The following is a 9,492-nucleotide window of genomic DNA, read 5'->3' as shown; positions in this document are numbered from 1 at the left end:
AAAAAAAAAAAAAAAACACATAAAGACTCAACCAAGAAAGAGAATTCCAGACCAATATCCCTCATGAAAGTTGATGCAAAAATACTCAATAAAATACTGGCAAATCAAATCCAAGAACACATCAAAAAAAAAAAAACCATCTACCATGATCAAATTGGCTTCATTCCAGAGATGCAGGGCTGGTCCACCTCATGAAAATCTATCAATATAACTGGCTATATAAATAAACTGAAAGAAAAAAACCATATGGTCATCTCATTAGATGCTAAAAAAGCATTTGACAAAATCCAACACCCCTTTATGATAAAGATCTTGGAGGTCAGTGATACAAGGAACATATCTAAACATAATAAAATCAATATACAGCAAGTTGACAGTCAATATCAAATTAAATGGAGAGAATCCACTAAAATCAGGAATAAGACAAGGCTGTCCACTCTCTCCATATCTGTTCAATATGGTTCTTGAAATTCTAGATAGAGAAATAAGACAACAAAAGAAGATCAAGGGGATATAAATTGGAAAGAAAAATGTCAAACTTTGTTATTTGCTGATATGATAGTATACCTAAGTGACCCCAAAATTTCTACCAGAGAACTCCTACAGGTGATAAACACCTTCAGTAATTTGGCAGGATACAAGATAAATTCAAAACATCAGTAACCTTCCTATGTACAAATGATGAAGAAGCTGAGAAAGAAATCAGAGAAATATCACCATTCACAATAGCCACAAATAACATAAAATATCTTGGTGTAACACTAATCAAACAAGTAAATGACCTGTTCAACAAGAACTTTAAGTCTTTGAAGAAAGAAGTTGAAGAAGATATCAGAAAATGAAAAGATCTCCCATGCTCTTGGATTGGTAAGATCAACATAATAAAAATGGCAATCCTATCAAAAGCAATCAACAGATTCAATGCAATCCCCATCAAGTCCCAACACAATTCTTCACAGACCTTGAAATTTTATATGGAAGAACAAAAAATCCAGGATAGTGAAAACAATTCTGTATAATAAAGAAACTTCTAGAAGCATCACCATCACTAACATCAAGCTCTATTACAGTTTTTACAGTAATAAAAACAGCTTGGTATTGTCATAAAATCAAACAGGTTGACAAATGGAATTGAATTGAAGACCCAGATATTAACCCACACACCAATGAACACCTGATTTTTGACAAAGAAGCTAAAATTATACAATGGGGGGAAAAGAAAGCATCTTCAAAATGGTGATGGCATAACTGGATGTCAGCATGTAGAAGAATGCAAATAGATCCATATCTATCCCCATGCACAAAACTCAAGTCCAAATGGATTAAAGACCTCAATATAAATCCAACCACACTGAACCTGATAGAAGAGAAAGTGGAAAGTAGTCTTCAATGCATGGGCACTTCCTAAATATAACCCCAGTAGCACAGACACTCACAGCAACAATAAATAAATGGGACCTCCTGAAACTGAGAAGCTTCTATAAAGCAAAGAACACTTAATAAGACCAAAAGGCAGCCTACTAAATGGGAAAAGATCTTCACCAACCCCACATCAGACAAAGGATTGCTCTCCAAAATATATAAAGAACTCAAGAAATTAGACATCAAAATATCAGATCATCCAACTTAAAAATGTGGTACAGATCTAAATAGAGAATTCTCAACAGAAGAATTTCAAATGACTGAAAGATACTTAAGGAAATGCTCAACATCCTTAGCTATCAGAGAATTGCAAATCAAATCAACTCTGAGATATCATCTTACACCTGTCAGAATGGCTAAGATCAAAAGCACCAATAAATAGAGGATGCAGAGTAAGGAAAACACTCCTCCATTACTGGTGGGAATGCAAACTTGTACAACCATCCTGGAAACCAATATGGTGTTTTTTCAGAAAATTGGGAATCAACCTACTTCAGGACCCAGCAATACCACTCTTGGGCATATACTCAAAGGATGCTCAATCATACTACAAGGACATTTGTTCAACTATGTTTGTAGCAGCATTATTCATAATATCCAGAACCTGGAAACAACCTAGATGCCCCTCAACCAAAGAATAGAGAAAAGAAAATGTGGTACATTTACACAATGGAGTACTACTCAGTGGTAAGAAACAATGACATCTTAAAATTTGCATGGAAATTGATGGAACTAGAAAAAAACATCCTGAGTGAGGTAACCCAGACTCAAAAGATGAGCATGGTATGTACCCACTCATAGGTGAATATTATCTGTAAAGCAAACCCCAGAGAAGCTAAGTAACACGGAGAACCTTAAGAGAAACATACATAGATACCCCTGGGAAGGGGAAATAGATAACATCTCCTGAGAAAGTTGGGATGGTGGGAGTTGGGGGAGAAGGAAAGGCAGAAGGGGGGAGGAGGAGAGAAGTGGGGAGGAAAGAACTAAAGGGAACTGGATAGTCAAGATGGGAGGACAGAGATGGAGAACAAGGAAAGAGATATCTTGATTGAGGGATCCATTATAGGGCTAGCAAGAAACCTGGCACTAGAGAAATTCCCAGAAATCCACAAGGATGACTCCAGCTAAGCCCCTGAACAATAGTGGAGAGGGTGCCTGAACTAGCCTTGCCTGGTAGTCATATTGATGACTATCTTAAATGTCATCATAGAAGCTACATCTAGTAACTGATGGAAGCCGATGAAGAGAACCACAGTGGAGCACTGGGCTGAGCTCCCAAAGTCCAGTTGAAGAGAAAGAGGAGTGAGAATATGAGCAAAGAGGTCAAGACCATGATGGGGATATCCACTGAAACAGCTTACCTGAGCTAATGGAAGCCTTCTGACTCTGGCCTGTCAGTGAGGGAAACAGCATAGGACCAAACTAGGCCCTCTGAATTTTGGTGACAGTTGTATGACTGGGGCAGACTGTGAGCAGTGAGACCAGGATTTATCCCTACTACTTGTTCTGGGTTTTTTGGAACCTATTCTCTCTGGAGAGATTCTTGCTCAGTCTAGATATAGTGGGGATGGCCTTGGTCCTGCCTCAAAGCAAAGCAACTTTGTTGACTCCCCATGAGAAGCCTTACCCATTCTGAAGAGTGGATGGGGGATGGGGTAGGGAGAAGGATTGGGGAGGAGAAGAAAAGAGGGGAGGGCGTGGAAAATGAATTTGGCATGTAAAATGAGAAAAAAAAGTTTTTCTTTAAAATAAAAAAATTTACATCAAAAACAATTTCAAAGCACCTAGCTGAGATGATCCAGCCTCATAGACAAGTCTAGCCAGGACTTCAGATAAGATCTGTACTTTTCCAATCACACAAGACAACAAACGATACAGCTAGTTCCCATAGGACTTGTGCATTATCAGTTTTCTCAGGGTCCCCTAAAGATGATGTCACACACCACCAGACAACAGGAACTAATCTTAAGAACATGACACCCACAATCCTAAGAGGTAGGATGGGTGGCTTTTGGTCATTTGATGGATTATGGATATTTGTTATTGTTTGGGGGGTTGGTCGCATGGTGTTACTGGTTTTGATCAGAGGAAAAAAACTAAGCAAAAGAGATTAGATTCAGGAATCTCTTTCTAAAAGAAAAAGGGATTAGGAGTGGTAGGACAAAAGGGTAGATTACTAGCTCTCCTTTTAAAGAAAAAAGCAACTATTAATCTCAAATATTTTACAGTGGTATGGATTTTTATATATTGATACAAATTTAAGATTTTTAAAGATTTTTTTATTATGTATACAGTGTTCTGTTTGCATGTATGCCTGTAGGCCAGAAGAGGGTACCAGATCTTATTACAGATGGTTGTGAGCCACCATGTGGTTGCTGGGAATTGAACTCAGGACCTCTGTTAGAGCACTGGCTGCTCTAAGCCATCTCTCCAGCCCCCAATTTAAGATATTTTTATTAGAACATACCATATATGTGTTTCTACTCTTGTTTAAGATATTTTTTGTATATTGATTCAAATTTAAAGTTATTTTTACTAGAACATTATATACACACACACACACACACACACACACACACACACACACATATATATATATATATATGTACTCTTGTTTAAGGTATTGTACCTATGTAGCTGATATAAAAATGTAATGAAAAGTTCTAGTTCTGGAAAGTTATTTAAGATAATAAGAAATGCAGGTTATTAGTTTTTTATCTATAACAATAAAATTTGTGGCCATGTTGGATATGCTTTCAAGGTCAAACAGGGATATATTTTAGATTGATAGGTGGTCTTCAAATACTTCAGAGACCTACAGAATATAGTATTTAAGATGTTTTAATGACATAGGTTTTTCATGACAGTGAGATATTTACTCCTGACAGATGTCTACTTCAGTCTACTTTAATCTATTTTTTAAAAAAAGGAAGATAGGCATTGAAGAACCAACCTCAATAAAGAGTTTGTTTTCACTGTGGAAAAAACTAACCATTGCGCAAGAAATGGCCATTGCCTTGACTGCTGACAGTATGCTGTCCAAACTGGACAAGCAGGACACAAAAGAAAGCAACTGCTGAGCTTTGCCAAGACAAGGGAAGACAGTCCTTCAAAATTCCTGCTTCACAGAAAAGTCTGAAAGATATTATAGGCCTGTAGGCCAAAGATGAATGCCCCACCATTGCAGAGGGACCTTGGGTGACTGTCTAGGCAGACAGATAGTTCTGTCATTTCTATAGTTTTGGAAGTTGTTTGTTCTGTACTTCCTATTTACTCAGATAATATTATACCTTTCTCAGGTTTTTGATGGGGTTGAATACTAGATAATTATAGTTACAGTTTTACTTGTTACCAAATTCAGGAAAAAAAAACCTTACATAAGAAATGTAAAGTTTATAAGGTTGAAAAACATAAAAGCTTAAGTTGTTTATCTAAAAAAATGTTTCAAGGTCTAAAAAGGTATTTTCAAGATGGTAATATAAGTTATAATAGAAAGTGGTTTTTGGAATAAAACTTTGGACTTATCAAAATAAGATAGATAATGGAATATTTTCTCTGAATTTGCCAAATCTGAATAAACTGGACATTGTGAATGTAATCATTACCTAATAATTGTTCTTATTGTATATAGTTTTACTGTGTTAGAACTAAAATCTTTCCTTTATATTTAAATGAAAAGGGGAAATGCTTTGGGATTTTTCATTTACACTGCATGAAGATGTGTCTATTTTGCCTCACCTATATAAGGCACCTGATTGATTTACTAAAGAGCTGAATGGCCAATAACTACACAGGAAAGAATAGGTGGGACTTCCAGGCAGAGAGAGGAACTCAGGGGTTAGACATGCACAGCAGGAGACACCAATGAGACATGGAAGGAGTCCGACATATAAAATGGAGGAAAGGTTAAAAGTCATGTGGCAGGAGGTAAGTTAATAGGAAAAGGTTAATTCAAGTTATAAGAGCTAGTTGGGAACAAGCCTAAGATAAAGCCAAGATTTCATAATTAATAATAAGTCCCTGTGTCATTATTTGGCGTGTGGCAGTCCAAGAAAGGCCAACAAGAAAGAGTCTCTACAGGTGGCTCTGTAATTAAAATCACTGGCACTCTTGCTGAGCACCCAAGTTCAATTCCCAGCCCCTACATCAGGCACCTCAGAATTGCCAGTAACTCCAGGTCAAGGGAAACTGATGCCCTCTTCCAGCCTCTTCTGGCATGAAGCACACATGTGGTGCACACACATACATACATGCAGGCACAGACACATCAAATAAAATATTTAAATGTTTAGGGTTTTTTTGGTTTTGGTTTGGTTTGGTTTTTCAAGATAAGGTCTCTCTGTGTAGCCTTGGCTGTTCTAGAACTCACTCTGTGTGCCAGATTGGCCTTAAACTCAGAGGCCTGCTTGCCTCTGCTTTCTGCATGCTAAAATTAAAGGTGTGTGCCCCCATCACCCAGTTGAAAGATCTCTTAAAAGAAGTTTAGTATAAGTGAATCAAGAACATATACTGGATGCATTTTTGTAATCCATGGACGTGGTCCCGATTTTTATTTTTAATGGCTGGGATGTAGCTCAGCGGTAGCACACTTGCGTAAAACACATAAGGTTCAATCTACACAAACTGAAGACTTGTCTTTCTGTTCACAATGATGGTTTAGTGTCAACTTGATAGAAGCAAGAATCTCTGAGGAAGGGGTTCTGGGTGTGTGTTGGGGAGCTGTCTTGATTGTGTTCACTGCCAGGGGATGAACCACCTTAAATGGGAAAGGGCTGTTCCCTGGCTTGGGTCCTGAACAGTAGATTCAGGGAACAGGAAAAGGCAGCATAATTTCCTTCCTTGATTGCTGTTTCTTGACCATAGATGAATATGAGCAACTGTTTCCAACACCTGACTGTGTGGCTCCCATAGTGATAGACTGTGGCCTGGAACTGTGGGCTAAAATACAAGTGTCCCCCTTTATCTTGCTTTCATCAGAGGTGACTTTGTTACAAAAGGAAGGCAGACAGAAACACACAAGCAAGTGTGTTTGCTACTGTGACAAAGTATGCCTTTCTTAATTCACCGGAACTGTTTTTGGGGCTAGAAGTAGAAGAGCATGGTACTTTGATCTAGAAAACCCTGGAAGGCAGGAAGTAGAACATAATGGGTTGTTCTGGTGGGACTTTAGAAGGCAGTACTGTTATGAGAAACACGGACAGTGGAGGCCTGGCTCATGAGGGAACACGGACTCTATCTGTCATCAGAATAGGAGCCATTCGTGTGATTTGTGACGGGGAATCTGGCTTCATTCTGCCCATGCCCTGAGAACTTGGGTGAATTTGAATTTAAAGATAATGTACTAATTTGTTCCATAGAGGTTTCAGGTTGGTGTTGAGAAAGAAGCTGTAATTGTTGAAGAGATCAGCACCACTAAAGAGAAGTCTCCTGCACTGGGACAATAAGGAAGATGTGCTGGGGGCAAACCTCTCCCTCCCTGTCCCAGGCTCTGTCTCATGAAGATCCAGATTCAGTTAGAGGAATGAAGCCTAAGATGCTGAAGGACCCCTCTGCTCCTCAAAAGCAACTGCCTAGAAAAGTGCTTCCCAGAATCGGCACAGACACCAATGTAGCTGCTGTCCAAAGAGACCAGCCTCCATCTCCAACTGGCAGCAAAACATGGCAGATCATCCATACAGTACTGGTTTGGGAGCTAATGGAGTCTTGCTTCCCATTTTCAGAGAGCCGCTGAGGCTAGACAATGCAGAGGAGAGTCAGAGTCTGTGTCAGCTCAACCAAGGGGGACATGTTTTTAAAATACAAGGTCTCAGCTGTGCTGTGGTGGCTCATGCCTTTAATCCAGGCACTTGAGACGTAGAGGCAGGTGAATTTCTGTGAGTTCAAGGCAGCCTCGTCTACACAGCTAGTTCCAGGACAGCCAGGTTGTTACACTGAGAAACCCTGTCTCACTTCTGGGGCCTCATTTTCTGAGACCAGTGAACCTGCTGGAAGATTGCTCAATTACCCACTTTTTCAATTCAGCTTATTCTGGCTTACTGATCTGTCAGAGAAATTTATTATGGGGGTGGGATGGACAGAAAACCTATTACATAATAAATATTCACTGAATCTATCATTATCCACGCTGGATATTTGAAACCACTGCAGATACTTAAGAGAGATATTTAATATGAGGACATGGTTATAGAAAGAGGTGGTGTTTTTGGAGCATCAATAGCTGCTTCTTTAGAATTGGAAGAGAGAATTGGGGGAAAAACTAAACCCAGAATGAGCTAGCATGAACTTGTGTAGGCTGGGGGCACTTGCTGTAAAGTAGCAGAGACAGCAGTAATTCTGTTGGCGCTCACAGTTGCCATCAGCTGTCCCTCCACTGCAGGAGCCCACGGAGGTGCCTGGCTGAAGTGGAAGGTACAGGATTCCCCTATCTTAAGAATTTTGCTTTTGTTGTAATACTTTCCATCTGAACATTCTACTTTATAGTCTTTGTGTCTTTATCCATTTGTTATGTGTTTCTTTTTAAAATTATTTTATTTTCCATTATGAGTGTTTTGCCTGCATGTATGTCTATGCACCAATACCTGCCTGGCACCCACAGAGACCAGAAGAAAGCATCTGATTTCCATGGAACTGAAGATACAGATGGTTGTGAGCAGCCATGTGGGTGCTGGGAATTGAACCTGTGTCTTCTGGAAAAGCAACCAGGGCTCTTAGCTGCTGAACCATCTCTCCGGCCAGTTCATCCTTTCACATTTAACACAGATTGGCAATATGGGCTGTTGTATGAGGAAGGGCCACCCGCCACCCAACTAGCTTTACCCAAAATAATTACACAGAAACTGTATTCTTTTAAACACTGCTTGGCCCATTAGCTCTAGCCTCTTACTGGCTAGCTCTCACATCTAGATTAACCCATTTCTAATAATCTGTGTACCACCATCAGCTGGTGGCTTACCAGGGAGATTCTTAACCTGCCTCCATCTCAGAGAGGAGAGGCATGGCATCTGCTTGACTCAGCTTTCTTTCTCCCAGAATTCTGTTCTGTCTACTCCGCCTACCTAATTTTCTGTCCTACCAAAGGCCAAGCAGTTTCTTTATTAATTAACCAATGAAAGCAACAGACAAATGACCCACCTCCATCATTTCCCCTTTTTCTGTTTAAACAAAAAAGAAGGCTTTCATTTTAACATAGTACAATTACATATATCAAAACAGTTATAAAGCAAGAATTACAGTTACAATATTTATATCTATTTTATCTTTATCATAACTAAGGAAAACCATAACTATCTATTCATTCTTCAACTCCATCAAAGACTCCAGAAGGATATATTACCTAAGCAAACAAGAAATCCAAAACTCTAGAAATGACAGAGACAGCTCGCTGCCTGTACAGTCACCCAAAGTTCCTCTGTACCATTGGGGCATCCATCGTCAGCCTACAGGCCCATAGTATCCAGCAGACATTTCCATGAAGCAGGAAATTCCAAAGACAATTCAGTCACTTTTTTCTGTGTCCTGCAGAATGTCTCATAGATTCTCATGAGTCAGGAACCCCAAAAGACCATCTCACCTTTTGGCAAGTTCAGTAGTCCTCTCTCTGTGAGTTCTTCGTGTCCAGTTTATGCAACAGCCCAGGCAAGTGCAGTTTCTTGCCCAAATGACTATCAAACTCCATAAGGAGCCTCTTTGATGCCCAGCCTCCTCTTGAAGTAGCTGGTGTTGCCAGGAGCAGACGTGTCTCATTGTCATGAAAAGCCCTAAGTTATTAAAACATTTAAAATGCCATATTCTTGGCCGGGCAGTGGTGGCGCACGCCTTTAATCCCAGCACTCGGGAGGCAGAGGTAGGCGGATCTCTGTGAGTTAGAGGCCAGCCAGGTCTACAAGAGCTAGTTCCAGGACAGGAACCAAAAAAATCTACGGAGAAACCCTGTCTCGAAAATTCAATAAATAAATAAATTAATTAAATAAAATGCCATATTCTGCAGTCTTTGAAAGATATGAAGAATGCCTATCTAACTGAAATATATCTCTATATATCTAGAAAATCTAACTAACATGACTACAA

This window comes from Microtus ochrogaster, unplaced genomic scaffold, assembly GCF_000317375.1.
Source record: "Microtus ochrogaster isolate Prairie Vole_2 unplaced genomic scaffold, MicOch1.0 UNK1, whole genome shotgun sequence".
Lineage (NCBI taxonomy): Eukaryota > Metazoa > Chordata > Mammalia > Rodentia > Cricetidae > Microtus > Microtus ochrogaster.
The sequence above is the reverse complement of the archived record's forward strand: the minus strand, read 5'-3'. Positions refer to the sequence as shown.